This window comes from Ranitomeya variabilis, chromosome 1 (assembly GCF_051348905.1).
Source record: "Ranitomeya variabilis isolate aRanVar5 chromosome 1, aRanVar5.hap1, whole genome shotgun sequence".
NCBI lineage: Eukaryota > Metazoa > Chordata > Amphibia > Anura > Dendrobatidae > Ranitomeya > Ranitomeya variabilis.
In genome coordinates, this window is record NC_135232.1 from 1,003,959,603 (window position 1) to 1,003,977,802 (window position 18,200).

Genomic DNA, 18,200 nt, shown 5'->3' on the forward strand with positions numbered 1-18,200 from the left:
TGCCTGCCCGTGTATCCATGTAACCGCTGTAAAACTGCCATGAGCCTATTGTTTGTTATTTTAGGCCTTTGATAGCCTGTCTGCGGTCCCTACTTTAAATACTCCTCCACTCACCACCAAGCTGCCTGCCCGTGTATCCATGTAACCGCTGTAAAACTGCCATGAGCCTATTGTTTGTTATTTTAGGCATTCGAAGCCTGTCTGCGGTCCCTCCTTCCACTAGGCCTCCACTGACCAGACCACTGCTGCCCGTGTACCCCTGGAACCAATTTTAAAGTGCCTACAGCCAGCCCATTTTATTGTGTTAGGCCTTCGAAGCCTGTCTGCGGTCCCTCCTTCCAATAGGCCTACACTGACAAAGGTACACCTGACAACAGACACATGGACCTGTAGGCATGGCCACGGAAGGTTACGTGTCCTTTGTGGCTCAATGGGTTAATGTATTGGATGCATGGTCCACACAGGGGACAGCCTGCTAAGTCTGTATGCAGTCCCTAATTCAAGTTGTCCTCAACTGAATAAAGCTGAGCTTCTACCTTCTGGCTCTCATTAAGTGTTTTTTAAAAAACAAAATGGTGGTTAGGGCCTACTAACGGCTTCTGCCCCTCCCTGGTGTTGCCCTCAACTGAATAAAGCTGAGCTTCTACCTTCCGGCTCTGATTAACTGCTGTTTTTAAACACATTGCTGGTTCCGGCCTACTAACGGTGTCTGCCCCTGCCTGGTGTTGCCCTCAACTGAATAAAGCTGAGCTTCAACCTTCTGGCTCTCATTAAGTGTTTTTAAAAAAACAAAATGGTGGTTAGGGCCTACTAACGGCTTCTGCCCCTCCCTGGTGTTGCCCTCAACTGAATAAAGCTGAGCTTCTACCTTCCGGCTCTGATTAACTGCTGTTTTTAAACACATTGCTGGTTCCGGCCTACTAACGGTGTCTGCCCCTGCCTGGTGTTGCCCTCAACTGAATAAAGCTGAGCTTCAACCTTCTGGCTCTCATTAAGTGTTTTTTAAAAAACAAAATGGTGGTTAGGGCCTACTAACGGCTTCTGCCCCTCCCTGGTGTTGCCCTCAACTGAATAAAACTGAGCTTCTACCTTCCGGCTCTGATTAACTGCTGTTTTTAAACACATTGCTGGTTCCGGCCTACTAACGGTGTCTGCCCCTCCCTGGTGTTGCCCTCAACTGAATAAAGCTGAGCTCCTACCTTCCGGCTCTGATTAACTGCTGTTTTTAAACACATTGCTGGTTCCGGCCTACTAACGGTGTCTGCCCCTCCCTGGTGTTGCCCTCAACTGAATAAAGCTGAGCTTCAACCTTCTGGCTCTCATTAAGTGTTTTTTAAAAAACAAAATGGTGGTTAGGGCCTACTAACGGCTTCTGCCCCTCCCTGGTGTTGCCCTCAACTGAATAAAGCTGAGCTTCTACCTTCCGGCTCTGATTAACTGCTGTTTTTAAACACATTGCTGGTTCCGGCCTACTAACGGTGTCTGCCCCTGCCTGGTGTTGCCCTCAACTGAATAAAGCTGAGCTTCAACCTTCTGGCTCTCATTAAGTGTTTTTTAAAAAACAAAATGGTGGTTAGGGCCTACTAACGGCTTCTGCCCCTCCCTGGTGTTGCCCTCAACTGAATAAAGCTGAGCTTCTACCTTCCGGCTCTGATTAACTGCTGTTTTTAAACACATTGCTGGTTCCGGCCTACTAACGGCTTCTGCCCCTCCCTGGTGTTGCCCTCAACTGAATAAAGCTGAGCTTCTACCTTCCGGCTCTGATTAACTGCTGTTTTTAAACACATTGCTGGTTCCGGCCTAATAACGGTGTCTGCCCCTGCCTGGTGTTGCCCTCAACTGAATAAAGCTGAGCTTCAACCTTCTGGCTCTCATTAAGTGTTTTTTAAAAAACAAAATGGTGGTTAGGGCCTACTAACGGCTTCTGCCCCTCCCTGGTGTTGCCCTCAACTGAATAAAGCTGAGCTTCTACCTTCCGGCTCTGATTAACTGCTGTTTTTAAACACATTGCTGGTTCCGGCCTACTAACGGTGTCTGCTGTTATGACCCCAATGGCGAGGGTCTCAGAGGAACGTGGAAGTCTGCAGAATACAAAAATCCAGCTCATAGGGCAGTGGTAACTGGGTTGACCATATATCTACTCCTAACGCCAACACTAGAAGTAGCCGGGGATCATTCCTACGTTGATTCTAGATGACACGCGCCAGCCGGAGAATCTAGCTACCCCTAGTAGAGGAAAACAAAGACCTTTCTTGCCTCCAGAGAAGGGGACCCCAAAGCTGGATAGAAGCCCCCCACAAATAATGACGGTGAGGTAAGAGGAAATGACAAACACAGAAATGAACCAGGTTTAGCACAGAGAGGCCCGCTTACTGATAGCAGAATAAAGAAAGGTAACTTATATGGTCAACAAAAACCCTATCAAAATCCACACTGGAAATTCAAGAACCCCCGAACCGTCTAACGGTCCGGGGGGAGAACACCAGCCCCCTAGAGCTTCCAGCAAAGGTCAGGATATAGATTTGGAACAAGCTGGACAAAAATACAAAACCAAAACAAATAGCAAAAAGCAAAAGGCAGACTTAGCTGATATAACTGGAACCAGGATCAGTAGACAAGAGCACAGCAGACTAGCTCTGATAACTACGTTGCCAGGCATTGAACTGAAGGTCCAGGGAGCTTATATAGCAACACCCCTAACTAACGACCCAGGTGCGGATAAAAGGAAAGACAGAAAAACCAGAGTCAAAAAACTAGTAACCACTAGAGGGAGCAAAAAGCAAATTCACAACAGTACCCCCCCCTTAGTGAGGGGTCACCGAACCCTCACCACGACCACCAGGGCGATCAGGATGAGCGGCATGAAAGGCACGAACTAAATCGGCCGCATGAACATCAGAGGCGACCACCCAGGAATTATCCTCCTGACCATAGCCCTTCCACTTGACCAGGTACTGAAGCCTCCGCCTGGAGAGGCGAGAATCCAAGATCTTCTCCACCACGTACTCCAACTCGCCCTCAACCAACACCGGAGCAGGAGGCTCAGCAGAAGGAACTACAGGCACAATGTACCGCCGCAACAAGGACCTATGAAATACATTGTGAATAGCAAACGACACAGGAAGATCCAGACGAAAAGATACAGGATTAAGGATTTCCAATATCTTGTAAGGCCCAATAAAACGAGGTTTAAATTTGGGAGAGGAGACCTTCATAGGAACAAAGCGGGAAGAAAGCCACACCAAATCCCCAACGCGTAGTCGGGGACCCACACCGCGGCGGCGGTTGGCAAAGCGCTGAGCCTTCTCCTGTGACAACTTCAAGTTGTCCACCACATGATTCCAGATCTGCTGCAACCTATCCACCACAGAATCCACCCCAGGACAGTCAGAAGGCTCCACATGACCCGAAGAAAAGCGAGGATGGAAACCAGAGTTGCAGAAAAAAGGCGAAACCAAGGTGGCGGAACTAGCCCGATTATTAAGGGCAAACTCAGCCAACGGCAAGAATGTCACCCAATCGTCCTGATCAGCAGAGACAAAACACCTCAAATAAGCCTCCAAAGTCTGATTGGTTCGCTCCGTCTGTCCATTAGTCTGAGGATGGAAAGCAGACGAAAACGACAAATCAATGCCCATCCTACTACAAAAGGATCGCCAGAACCTGGAAACGAACTGGGATCCTCTGTCTGACACAATATTCTCAGGGATGCCGTGCAAACGAACCACGTTCTGGAAAAACACAGGAACCAGATCGGAAGAGGAAGGCAGCTTAGGCAAAGGAACCAAATGGACCATCTTGGAGAAGCGATCACATATCACCCAGATAACGGACATGCCCTGAGATAGCGGAAGATCAGAAATGAAATCCATGGAGATATGTGTCCAAGGTCTCTTCGGGACAGGCAAGGGCAAGAGCAAACCGCTGGCACGAGAACAGCAAGGCTTAGCTCGAGCACAAGTCCCACAGGACTGCACAAATGACCGCACATCTCTTGACAAGGAAGGCCACCAAAAGGACCTGGCCACCAGATCTCTGGTGCCAAAAATTCCCGGGTGACCTGCCAACACCGAGGAATGAACCTCGGAAATGACTCTGCTGGTCCACTTATCCGGAACAAACAGTCTGTCAGGTGGACAAGACTCAGGCCTATCAGCCTGAAATCTCTGCAACACACGTCGCAGATCCGGAGAAATAGCTGACAAGATAACTCCATCTTTAAGAATACCAACAGGATCAGCGACTCCAGGAGCATCAGGCACAAAGCTCCTAGAAAGAGCATCGGCCTTCACATTCTTTGAACCTGGTAAATACGAGACAACAAAATCAAAGCGGGAGAAAAACAATGACCAGCGGGCCTGTCTCGGATTAAGGCGTTTAGCAGACTCGAGATACATCAGATTTTTGTGATCAGTCAAGACCACCACACGATGCTTAGCACCCTCGAGCCAATGACGCCACTCCTCAAATGCCCATTTCATGGCCAACAACTCCCGATTGCCCACATCATAATTTCGCTCGGCAGGCGAAAACTTCCTAGAGAAAAAGGCACAAGGTTTCATAACAGAGCAACCAGGGCCTCTCTGCGACAAAACGGCCCCTGCCCCAATCTCCGAAGCATCCACCTCAACCTGAAAGGGAAGTGAGACGTCAGGCTGGCACAAAACAGGCGCCGAAGTAAACCGGCGTTTCAACTCCTGGAAAGCCTCCACGGCAGCAGGAGCCCAGTTAGCTACATCGGAGCCCTTCTTGGTCATATCCGTCAAAGGTTTCACAATGCTAGAAAAATTAGCGATAAAACGACGGTAGAAGTTAGCGAAGCCCAAGAACTTCTGAAGACTCTTAACTGACGAGGGCTGAGTCCAATCAAGAATAGCTCGGACCTTGACTGGGTCCATCTCCACAGCAGAAGGGGAAAAAATGAACCCCAAAAAGGGAACCTTCTGTACACCAAAGAGACACTTTGAGCCCTTGACAAACAAAGAATTTTCACGCAAAATTTTAAAGACCAACCTGACCTGCTCCACATGCGAATCCCAATTATCAGAAAAAACCAAAATATCATCCAGATAAACAATCAAAAATTTATCCAGATACTTCCGGAAAATGTCATGCATAAAGGACTGAAAAACTGAAGGCGCATTGGAGAGCCCAAAAGGCATCACCAAGTACTCAAAATGACCTTCGGGCGTATTGAATGCGGTTTTCCATTCATCACCTTGCTTAATGCGCACAAGGTTGTACGCACCACGAAGGTCTATCTTGGTGAACCACTTGGCACCCTTAATCCGGGCAAACAAGTCAGACAACAGCGGTAAAGGATACTGAAATTCGACAGTGATCTTATTTAAAAGCCGATAATCAATACAAGGTCTCAAAGATCCGTCCTTTTTTGCCACAAAAAAGAATCCCGCACCAAGAGGGGAAGAAGACGGACGAATATGTCCTTTTTCCAGAGACTCCTTGATATATGAACGCATAGCGGTATGTTCAGGTACCGACAGATTAAACAGTCTTCCCTTAGGAAATTTACTGCCTGGGATCAAATCTATAGCACAGTCACAGTCCCTATGAGGAGGCAGTGCACTGGACTCAGACTCACTGAAGACATCCTGATAATCAGACAAATACTCCGGAACTTCCGAAGGCGTAGAAGAAGCAATAGACACAGGCAGGGAATCCTCATGAATACCACGACAGCCCCAACTTGAGACTGACATAGCCTTCCAGTCCAGGACTGGATTATGGGTCTGTAACCATGGCAGCCCTAAAACGACCAAATCATGCATTTTATGTAAAACCAGGAAACGTATCACCTCGCGGTGTTCAGGAGTCATGCACATGGTAACCTGAGTCCAATACTGCGGTTTATTTGCTGCCAATGGTGTAGCATCAATACCCCTAAGAGGAATAGGATTTTCTAATGGTTCAAGAGTAAATCCACAGCGCTTAGCAAATGAGAGATCCATGAGACTCAGGGCAGCACCTGAATCTACAAACGCCATGACAGGATAAGATGACAGTGAGCAAATCAAAGTTACAGACAGAATAAATTTAGGTTGCAAATTACCAACGGTGACAGGACTAACAACCTTAGCTATACGTTTAGAGCATGCTGAGATAACATGTGTAGAATCACCACAGTAGTAGCACAAGCCATTCCGGCGTCTATGAATTTTCCGCTCATTTCTAGTCAGGATTCTATCACATTGCATTAAATCAGGTGTCTGTTCAGACAACACCATGAGGGAATTTGCGGTTTTTCTATCACATTGCACCGAATTAGGTGTCTGTTCAGACAACACCATGAGGGAATTTGCGGTTTTGCGCTCCCGCAACCGCCGGTCAATTTGAATAGCCAGTGCCATAGTATCATTCAGACCTGTGGGAATGGGAAAACCCACCATAACATTCTTAATGGCTTCAGAAAGGCCATTTCTAAAATTAGCGGCCAGTGCACACTCGTTCCAATGTGTCAGCACGGACCATTTCCGAAATTTTTGGCAATACACTTCAGCCTCGTCCTGCCCCTGAGACATAGACAGCAAGGCCTTTTCTGCCTGAATCTCAAGATTGGGTTCCTCATAAAGTAAACCGAGCGCCAGAAAAAACGCATCAAGATCAGCCAATGCCGGATCTCCTGGCGCCAGCGAAAAAGCCCAATCCTGAGGGTCGCCCCGTAAGAACGAAATAACAATCTTTACTTGCTGAGCAGAATCTCCTGATGAACAGGGTCTCAGGGACAAAAACAATTTACAATTATTCACGAAATTCCTAAACTTAAACCTGTCTCCGGAAAACAGTTCAGGAATCGGTATTTTAGGTTCTGACCTAGGATTTCTGATAACATAGTCTTGTATGCCCTGCACACGAGTAGCCAGCTGGTCCACACTTGTAATCAAGGTCTGGACATTCATGTCTGCAGCAAGCATAGCCACTCTGAGGTAAAGGGGAAGGAGAAAAAAAAAACTCAGAATCTTCTTTCTTATAATCCCTCTTCTGCAATGCATTAAACATTTAATACTGGCCTGGCAAACTGTTATGACCCCAATGGCGAGGGTCTCAGAGGAACGTGGAAGTCTGCAGAATACAAAAATCCAGCTCATAGGGCAGTGGTAACTGGGTTGACCATATATCTACTCCTAACGCCAACACTAGAAGTAGCCGGGGATCATTCCTACGTTGATTCTAGATGACACGCGCCAGCCGGAGAATCTAGCTACCCCTAGTAGAGGAAAACAAAGACCTTTCTTGCCTCCAGAGAAGGGGACCCCAAAGCTGGATAGAAGCCCCCCACAAATAATGACGGTGAGGTAAGAGGAAATGACAAACACAGAAATGAACCAGGTTTAGCACAGAGAGGCCCGCTTACTGATAGCAGAATAAAGAAAGGTAACTTATATGGTCAACAAAAACCCTATCAAAATCCACACTGGAAATTCAAGAACCCCCGAACCGTCTAACGGTCCGGGGGGAGAACACCAGCCCCCTAGAGCTTCCAGCAAAGGTCAGGATATAGATTTGGAACAAGCTGGACAAAAATACAAAACCAAAACAAATAGCAAAAAGCAAAAGGCAGACTTAGCTGATATAACTGGAACCAGGATCAGTAGACAAGAGCACAGCAGACTAGCTCTGATAACTACGTTGCCAGGCATTGAACTGAAGGTCCAGGGAGCTTATATAGCAACACCCCTAACTAACGACCCAGGTGCGGATAAAAGGAAAGACAGAAAAACCAGAGTCAAAAAACTAGTAACCACTAGAGGGAGCAAAAAGCAAATTCACAACAGTCTGCCCCTGCCTGGTGTTGCCCTCAACTGAATAAAGCTGAGCTTCAACCTTCTGGCTCTCATTAAGTGTTTTTTAAAAAACAAAATGGTGGTTAGGGCCTACTAACGGCTTCTGCCCCTCCCTGGTGTTGCCCTCAACTGAATAAAGCTGAGCTTCTACCTTCCAGCTCTGATTAACTGCTGTTTTTAAACACATTGCTGGTTCCGGCCTACTAACGGTGTCTGCCCCTCCCTGGTGTTGCCCTCAACTGAATAAAGCTGAGCTTCTACCTTCCGGCTCTGATTAACTGCTGTTTTTAAACACATTGCTGGTTCCGGCCTACTAACGGTGTCTGCCCCTGCCTGGTGTTGCCCTCAACTGAATAAAGCTGAGCTTCAACCTTCTGGCTCTCATTAAGTGTTTTTTAAAAAACAAAATGGTGGTTAGGGCCTACTAACGGCTTCTGCCCCTCCCTGGTGTTGCCCTCAACTGAATAAAGCTGAGCTTCTACCTTCCGGCTCTGATTAACTGCTGTTTTTAAACACATTGCTGGTTCCGGCCTACTAACGGTGTCTGCCCCTGCCTGGTGTTGCCCTCAACTGAATAAAGCTGAGCTTCAACCTTCTGGCTCTCATTAAGTGTTTTTTAAAAAACAAAATGGTGGTTCCGGCCTACTAACGGTGTCTGCCCCTGCCTGGTGTTGCCCTCAACTGAATAAAGCTGAGCTTCAACCTTCTGGCTCTGATTAACTGCTGTTTTTAAACACATTGCTGGTTCCGGCCTACTAACGGTGTCTGCCCCTGCCTGGTGTTGCCCTCAACTGAATAAAGCTGAGCTTCAACCTTCTGGCTCTCATTAAGTGTTTTTTAAAAAACAAAATGGTGGTTAGGGCCTACTAACGGCTTCTGCCCCTCCCTGGTGTTGCCCTCAACTGAATAAAGCTGAGCTTCTACCTTCCGGCTCTGATTAACTGCTGTTTTTAAACACATTGCTGGTTCCGGCCTACTAACGGTGTCTGCCCCTCCCTGGTGTTGCCCTCAACTGAATAAAGCTGAGCTTCTACCTTCCGGCTCTGATTAACTGCTGTTTTTAAACACATTGCTGGTTCCGGCCTACTAACGGTGTCTGCCCCTGCCTGGTGTTGCCCTCAACTGAATAAAGCTGAGCTTCAACCTTCTGGCTCTCATTAAGTGTTTTTTAAAAAACAAAATGGTGGTTAGGGCCTACTAACGGCTTCTGCCCCTCCCTGGTGTTGCCCTCAACTGAATAAAGCTGAGCTTCTACCTTCCGGCTCTGATTAACTGCTGTTTTTAAACACATTGCTGGTTCCGGCCTACTAACAGTGTCTGCCCCTGCCTGGTGTTGCCCTCAACTGAATAAAGCTGAGCTTCAACCTTCTGGCTCTCATTAAGTGTTTTTTAAAAAACAAAATGGTGGTTCCGGCCTACTAACGGTGTCTGCCCCTGCCTGGTGTTGCCCTCAACTGAATAAAGCTGAGCTTCAACCTTCTGGCTCTGATTAACTGCTGTTTTTAAACACATTGCTGGTTCCGGCCTACTAACGGTGTCTGCCCCTGCCTGGTGTTGCCCTCAACTGAATAAAGCTGAGCTTCAACCTTCTGGCTCTCATTAAGTGTTTTTTAAAAAACAAAATGGTGGTTAGGGCCTACTAACGGCTTCTGCCCCTCCCTGGTGTTGCCCTCAACTGAATAAAGCTGAGCTTCTACCTTCCGGCTCTGATTAACTGCTGTTTTTAAACACATTGCTGGTTCCGGCCTACTAACGGTGTCTGCCCCTCCCTGGTGTTGCCCTCAACTGAATAAAGCTGAGCTTCTACCTTCCGGCTCTGATTAACTGCTGTTTTTAAACACATTGCTGGTTCCGGCCTACTAACGGTGTCTGCCCCTCCCTGGTGTTGCCCTCAACTGAATAAAGCTGAGCTTCTACCTTCCGGCTCTGATTAACTGCTGTTTTTAAACACATTGCTGGTTCCGGCCTACTAACGGTGTCTGCCCCTGCCTGGTGTTGCCCTCAACTGAATAAAGCTGAGCTTCAACCTTCTGGCTCTCATTAAGTGTTTTTTAAAAAACAAAATGGTGGTTAGGGCCTACTAACGGCTTCTGCCCCTCCCTGGTGTTGCCCTCAACTGAATAAAGCTGAGCTTCTACCTTCCGGCTCTGATTAACTGCTGTTTTTAAACACATTGCTGGTTCCGGCCAACTAACGGTGTCTGCCCCTCCCTGGTGTTGCCCTCAACTGAATAAAGCTGAGCTTCTACCTTCCGGCTCTGATTAACTGCTGTTTTTAAACACATTGCTGGTTCCGGCCTACTAACGGTGTCTGCCCCTGCCTGGTGTTGCCCTCAACTGAATAAAGCTGAGCTTCAACCTTCTGGCTCTCATTAAGTGTTTTTTAAAAAACAAAATGGTGGTTAGGGCCTACTAACGGCTTCTGCCCCTCCCTGGTGTTGCCCTCAACTGAATAAAGCTGAGCTTCTACCTTCCGGCTCTGATTAACTGCTGTTTTTAAACACATTGCTGGTTCCGGCCTACTAACGGTGTCTGCCCCTCCCTGGTGTTGCCCTCAACTGAATAAAGCTGAGCTTCTACCTTCCGGCTCTGATTAACTGCTGTTTTTAAACACATTGCTGGTTCCGGCCTACTAACGGTGTCTGCCCCTGCCTGGTGTTGCCCTCAACTGAATAAAGCTGAGCTTCAACCTTCTGGCTCTCATTAAGTGTTTTTTAAAAAACAAAATGGTGGTTAGGGCCTACTAACGGCTTCTGCCCCTCCCTGGTGTTGCCCTCAACTGAATAAAGCTGAGCTTCTACCTTCCGGCTCTGATTAACTGCTGTTTTTAAACACATTGCTGGTTCCGGCCTACTAACGGTGTCTGCCCCTGCCTGGTGTTGCCCTCAACTGAATAAAGCTGAGCTTCAACCTTCTGGCTCTCATTAAGTGTTTTTTAAAAAACAAAATGGTGGTTCCGGCCTACTAACGGTGTCTGCCCCTGCCTGGTGTTGCCCTCAACTGAATAAAGCTGAGCTTCAACCTTCTGGCTCTGATTAACTGCTGTTTTTAAACACATTGCTGGTTCCGGCCTACTAACAGTGTCTGCCCCTGCCTGGTGTTGCCCTCAACTGAATAAAGCTGAGCTTCAACCTTCTGGCTCTCATTAAGTGTTTTTTAAAAAACAAAATGGTGGTTAGGGCCTACTAACGGCTTCTGCCCCTCCCTGGTGTTGCCCTCAACTGAATAAAGCTGAGCTTCTACCTTCCGGCTCTGATTAACTGCTGTTTTTAAACACATTGCTGGTTCTGGCCTACTAACGGTGTCTGCCCCTCCCTGGTGTTGCCCTCAACTGAATAAAGCTGAGCTTCTACCTTCCGGCTCTGATTAACTGCTGTTTTTAAACACATTGCTGGTTCCGGCCTACTAACGGTGTCTGCCCCTGCCTGGTGTTGCCCTCAACTGAATAAAGCTGAGCTTCAACCTTCTGGCTCTCATTAAGTGTTTTTTAAAAAACAAAATGGTGGTTAGGGCCTACTAACGGCTTCTGCCCCTCCCTGGTGTTGCCCTCAACTGAATAAAGCTGAGCTTCTACCTTCCGGCTCTGATTAACTGCTGTTTTTAAACACATTGCTGGTTCCGGCCTACTAACAGTGTCTGCCCCTGCCTGGTGTTGCCCTCAACTGAATAAAGCTGAGCTTCAACCTTCTGGCTCTCATTAAGTGTTTTTTAAAAAACAAAATGGTGGTTCCGGCCTACTAACGGTGTCTGCCCCTGCCTGGTGTTGCCCTCAACTGAATAAAGCTGAGCTTCAACCTTCTGGCTCTGATTAACTGCTGTTTTTAAACACATTGCTGGTTCCGGCCTACTAACGGTGTCTGCCCCTGCCTGGTGTTGCCCTCAACTGAATAAAGCTGAGCTTCAACCTTCTGGCTCTCATTAAGTGTTTTTTAAAAAACAAAATGGTGGTTAGGGCCTACTAACGGCTTCTGCCCCTCCCTGGTGTTGCCCTCAACTGAATAAAGCTGAGCTTCTACCTTCCGGCTCTGATTAACTGCTGTTTTTAAACACATTGCTGGTTCCGGCCTACTAACGGTGTCTGCCCCTCCCTGGTGTTGCCCTCAACTGAATAAAGCTGAGCTTCTACCTTCCGGCTCTGATTAACTGCTGTTTTTAAACACATTGCTGGTTCCGGCCTACTAACGGTGTCTGCCCCTCCCTGGTGTTGCCCTCAACTGAATAAAGCTGAGCTTCTACCTTCCGGCTCTGATTAACTGCTGTTTTTAAACACATTGCTGGTTCCGGCCTACTAACGGTGTCTGCCCCTGCCTGGTGTTGCCCTCAACTGAATAAAGCTGAGCTTCAACCTTCTGGCTCTCATTAAGTGTTTTTTAAAAAACAAAATGGTGGTTAGGGCCTACTAACGGCTTCTGCCCCTCCCTGGTGTTGCCCTCAACTGAATAAAGCTGAGCTTCTACCTTCCGGCTCTGATTAACTGCTGTTTTTAAACACATTGCTGGTTCCGGCCAACTAACGGTGTCTGCCCCTCCCTGGTGTTGCCCTCAACTGAATAAAGCTGAGCTTCTACCTTCCGGCTCTGATTAACTGCTGTTTTTAAACACATTGCTGGTTCCGGCCTACTAACGGTGTCTGCCCCTGCCTGGTGTTGCCCTCAACTGAATAAAGCTGAGCTTCAACCTTCTGGCTCTCATTAAGTGTTTTTTAAAAAACAAAATGGTGGTTAGGGCCTACTAACGGCTTCTGCCCCTCCCTGGTGTTGCCCTCAACTGAATAAAGCTGAGCTTCTACCTTCCGGCTCTGATTAACTGCTGTTTTTAAACACATTGCTGGTTCCGGCCTACTAACGGTGTCTGCCCCTGCCTGGTGTTGCCCTCAACTGAATAAAGCTGAGCTTCAACCTTCTGGCTCTCATTAAGTGTTTTTTAAAAAACAAAATGGTTTTTCCGGCCTACTAACGGTGTCTGCCCCTGCCTGGTGTTGCCCTCAACCGAATAAAGCTGAGCTTCAACCTTCTGGCTCTCATTAAGTGTTTTTTAAAAAACAAAATGGTGTTTAGGGCCTACTAACGGTGTCTGCCCCTCCCTGGTGTTGCCCTCAACTGAATAAAGCTGAGCTTCAACCTTCTGGCTCTCATTAAGTGTTTTTTAAAAAACAAAATGGTGGTTAGGGCCTACTAACGGTGTCTGCCCCTCCCTGGTGTTGTCCTCAACTGAACAAAGCTGAGCTTCCACATTCTGGCTTTCGGCCTATACTATCAGATATTAAACTGCATTTGGCCTACTAGTGTGGTTAGGCCCTTGAAACAGTGTCTGCTGCTCTTGGGTTTGCTACTCCACTGAACAAAGCAATGCCGCCTGTTTAGTCCTGTTACCAATTTTGATCTGCATTTAGCCTACTTTATTCTTTGGCCCTATATCTGTTTCCTCATCATCCTGCCCATTGCCCAGCCACTGCTAGATGAGTCTGCTGGTACATTGACCTAGACCACTACATTCCCCTTGTACTCTACACAGCCAGAATCTGACCCTGCTGAAAGTAAGGTTCCCCTTCCCGCATATTATACCACCTTACACAGGGACAAAGAGGAAGGTGCAGATGAAAGTGCAGGTTCCTTCATCAGTTGGGGGGGCATACTCGTTGGCGACGTCACTGGCATAGGGCCACTCAGAGTACGCAAAAGTGTCGCTGCTGGTGGGAGGCGCCCCCGCCATGCAAACACACCGCCGTACTTTGAGGGGCCCTGTGCCAGTGCCAATGCGAACGAGTGGGCCCCCCCTGCTTGCTCAGGATCACAGCACTTGCAACGTTGAAATACTTACCTCTCCCTGCTCCACCGCCATGACGTAGTCCATGTTTCCTGGGCCCACTAAAACCTTGAACCAGCCCTACCCCCACAACTTTTGCCAAATGACCCCCAATTTCCATTGCCCAACTATTATTATAAAGTTAATTAAGATTGACAAGCTTCAGAAAACAAGAATGGATGTTTTTGGCAGTAAAATGTGCACTGTAGGTGTTTTCCTGGCCTCCACTCACTGCCGGCTATGCTTCCCCATTGACTTGCATTGGGTTTCGTGTTTCGGTCGATCCCCGACTTTTAGCGATAATCGGCCGACTTCACTTGACTCGACTCTGGACTAAATCGGGTTTCACAAAACCAGACTCGATCTTAAAAAAATGAAAGTCGCTCAACCCTAGTAAATACCCCCCACACAGTAAATATCACCCCTACACAGTAAATACCCTCACACACAGTAAATCTCCCTCACACACATATAAATTCCCCCACTCTAAATCACCCCACCCCTGTTTCATTCAATCTTAAGTGTCTTCAGCGCCACTGGAGCACTTACCACCAATGTCCAACCTGCAGTGCTGGTGAGTGACGTCAGCAGCGAGATCACATGACCTGATCATGAGCCTGATGACACTCTGACCAGGCAGTCAGAGAAAATATTGTACTAGCGTCTGAAAAAAATAAACATTTTATTCAGCTCTGTAGCCACTATTTCATGTGACCAATTTAACATGCTCAGAATGATGAAATATCAACTTATCTGTAATGAAAGCTTAACTGCTGATTTCCCTAACATGCTTTGTGCACATGGTGAAACTGATTTTTTTTCATGTGATTTATGGTAGAAAGCTGTATTTTAATATTTGCCATCTAAAGCAGCAGCTCAAGAGGAACACCATTTTTGGATGTTCTCTATTTTTAGGCCTAATTTAATTCAAAGCTAGGAGGCTGCTGAGATAATGGAGATAATTGATTGATTTGAACTACAACTATTTCACAGATACTCAGCTATTTGATAATGAAATCCTTCAACTTAAAAATGACTATAAAAAGCCAAACATTTTAAATCACATTTTTACCTTTATATTATAAGAGAAAGGAAATTTGAAAACAGTAATATATCCCTTTTATAGGGTTAGTAAATTGCTTCTGCTGCTGTGCATGATTGGAAGTAATATTTAATTACTTGAAACCTTAATATAACTACCAAGGTTGGTTTGCATTCCTATTGAACTAGTTACTTACATTTGCAATCAGCCGATGTAAATATAGTCATTACTCACTTCCAGACAAGACATATGATGTACTATGAAGTCATATTTTGGGTACCCGTCATTGATGCAAACTCAGAATCTGGCCGCGGGTATACATAACGCATAATTGTTTACTTCTGCGCAATATGAGAATTCACAAGTCTGAAGTCATAAAGAGTGACTGCAGACTTGTAGTATAACTCCTTCATGCACTGGCCAATTTCAGCTTTTTGGGGGGTTTTCGTTTAGTTTTTTTTTTCCTCTCATTCTTCCAAGAGCAATAACTTTTTATTTTTCCATCAATATAACTATGTGAGGGGTTGCTTTTTGCAGGACAAGCTGTATGAATGACTACATTCATTCTACCACAGTGTACTGGAAAAGGGAAAATATTCCAAGTGCATTGAAATTGCAAAAAAGTACAATTTCACAATTGTCCAAGGGGGGGGGGGTATTTATCATGTTAACATTATGGTAAAACTGACCTCCTGGCAATATGATTCTCCAGGTCACTATGTGTATGCCAATACCAAACATGTATAGTTTTTCACCATTTTCAGAGAACCATAACATTTTCATTTTTCCGGATATATGGCTGCGCGAGGGCTTATTTTTTGCGCCCTGAGCTGACGTTTATACTGACACCATATGGGGGGTAGATATAATGTTTTGATCAACTCTTATTGCATTTGTGATGAACCTGCACTTTGCCAGCCTGCCTGACAACTATTACATCAGAGGGGTACAGATAAAGAGGGCACCACCATAAAGGTAAATTCGGATCTACCAGTCACATACCAAAAAAGAGACAAGGTGCATGTGAGAAGAGGCAGTATGTAAAGACAGGGATTAACCAAGAAAAAAAAAATTAGCTTTACACTCTCAATAGGGGTCCATCCTGCCAGGAATCGCTTCCTACTGTGAATAGTTTCATGTCTCAGCTTAGCTTCACACTTTGTAAGAGGACTATAGTCTTGAACCGGATATGATAGTTGATTGGCAAGAAATTATAGCCTCCATATTCTTCACAATATTTTACTGCAATGTTGCTACAGCCAAGCAAACCTAATTCTAGCTTTTTTTCCGTTACATCGTTTACCAATCGGTTTAATTTATTTTACATTTTGATAGATCAAACTTTTACAAATCCAGTGATACAAACTATTGACTTGTAGGATTGCTACTTCCAATAGGTGGCACTAGAGTTCTAGTTCTCTTCCTCTCTGAAGAGACAATTTGCATAATTAGCATATTTCCCAGAGGAGCATTGCAGCTTTAAGTCTCTTCATCTCGGGATGCTTAGCATGTCAATCTCCACAAGGAGAAAGGATACTTCTTGGATATCGGTCGGATGTCTCTCACACAGCGAAACCAGATCTCCACTTTTCACTGATGAGGGGCAGTACCCCAAAACACAGTGTCTGCAAATTGAGATTCTGGTTTGGCTATTATCCTAAGTCATGTGACAAGGCTCGTTAAATGGTCAACATTGACTTGTAGGATTGCTACTTCCAGTAGGTGGCATTAGAGTTATAGTTCTCTTCCTCTCCGAAGAGACCATTTGCATAATTAGCAAACCATCAGTGATACATATGTCTCCTGATGAAGACACAGCGAAACATATTAGGGGCGGCAGGCAGGGGTCTTTATAACTACACTTCACCGGTAAGCATCCATCCATTTCATGCACTTTAGCCCATCTGTGGTTCTGCACTATTAGCACCATTAACCCCTTTACCCCAAGGGTGGTTTGCATGTTAATGACCAGGCCAATTTTGACCACTGTCCATTTAAGAGGTTATAAGTCTGGAACGCTTCAATGGATCCCGGTGATTCTGACAAAGTTTTCTCATGACATATTGTACTTCATGACAGTGGTAAAATTTCTTTGATATGACTTGCGTGTATTTGTGAAAAAAAAGGAAATTTGGCAAAAATTTTGAAAATTTCGCAATTTTCCAACTTTGAATTTTCATGCCCTTAAATCACACAGATATGTCACACAAAATACTTAATAAGTAACATTTCCCACATGTCTACTTTACATCAGCACAATTTTGGATCCAAAAATCTTTTTGTTAGGAAGTTATAAGGGTTAAAAGTTAACCAGCGATTTCTCATTTTTACAACACCATTTTTTTTAGGGACCACATCATATTTGAAGTCACTTTAAGAGGTGTATATGGTAGAAAATACCCAAAAGTAGCACCATTCTAAAAACTGCACTGCTCAAGGTGCTCAAAACCACATTCAAGAAACTTATTAACCCTTCAGGTGCTTCACAGGAATTTTTGGAATGTTTAAAAAAAAATGAACATTTAACTTTTTTTCACCAAAAATGTAATTCAGATCCAATTTGTTTTATTTTACCAAGGGTAACAGGAGAAATTGGACCACAAAAGTTGTTGTCCAATTTACATAGTTACATAGTTACATAGTTATTAAGGTTGAAGGAAGACTTTAAGTCCATCTAGTTCAACCCATAGCCTAACCTAACATGCCCTTTGTCCTGAGTATACCGATACCCCATGTGTGGGGCTAAACCACTGTTTGGGCACATGTTTGACTTTTCAATGCAAAATTGGCTGGAATTGAGATCGGACGCCATGTAGCATTTGGAGAGCCACTGATGATCATTTTTAGCCCCCATTTTTTTATTTTCCCAAGGGTATGGGGAGAAATTGTACCCCAAAAGTTGTTGTGCAATTGCTCCTGAGTAAACTGATGCCCCATATGTGGGGAGGAACCACTGTTTGGGTGCATGGCAAGCTTGGAAGGGAAGGAGCGCCATTTTGGAATGCAGACTTTGATGGAATTGTCTGCGGGCATCACGTTGCGTTTGCAGAGCCCCTGATGTACCTAAACAGTAGAAACCCCACAAATGACCCCATATTGGAAACTAGACCCCCCAAGGAACTTATCTAGATGTGTTGTGAGAACTTTAAACCCCCAAGTGTTACACTAAAGTTTATAACGCAGAGCCGTTAAAATAAAAAAATCCTTTTTTTTTTCCACAAAAATGATTTTTAGCCCCCAATTTTGTATTTTTACAAGGGTAACAGGAGAAATTGGACCACAAAAGTTGTTTTGCAATTTGTCCTGAGTATGCTGATACCCCATATGTGGGGGTAAACCACTGTTTGGGCGCATGGCAGAGCTTGGAAGGGAAGGAGCACCATTTTACTTTTTCAACACAGAATTGGCTGGATTTGAGATTGGACACCATCGCATTTGGAGAGCCCCTGATGTGCCTAAACAGTGGAAACTCCCCAATTCTAACTCCAACCCTAACCCCAACACACCCCTAACCCTAATCCCTAACCACACCCCTAACCCCAACATACCCCTA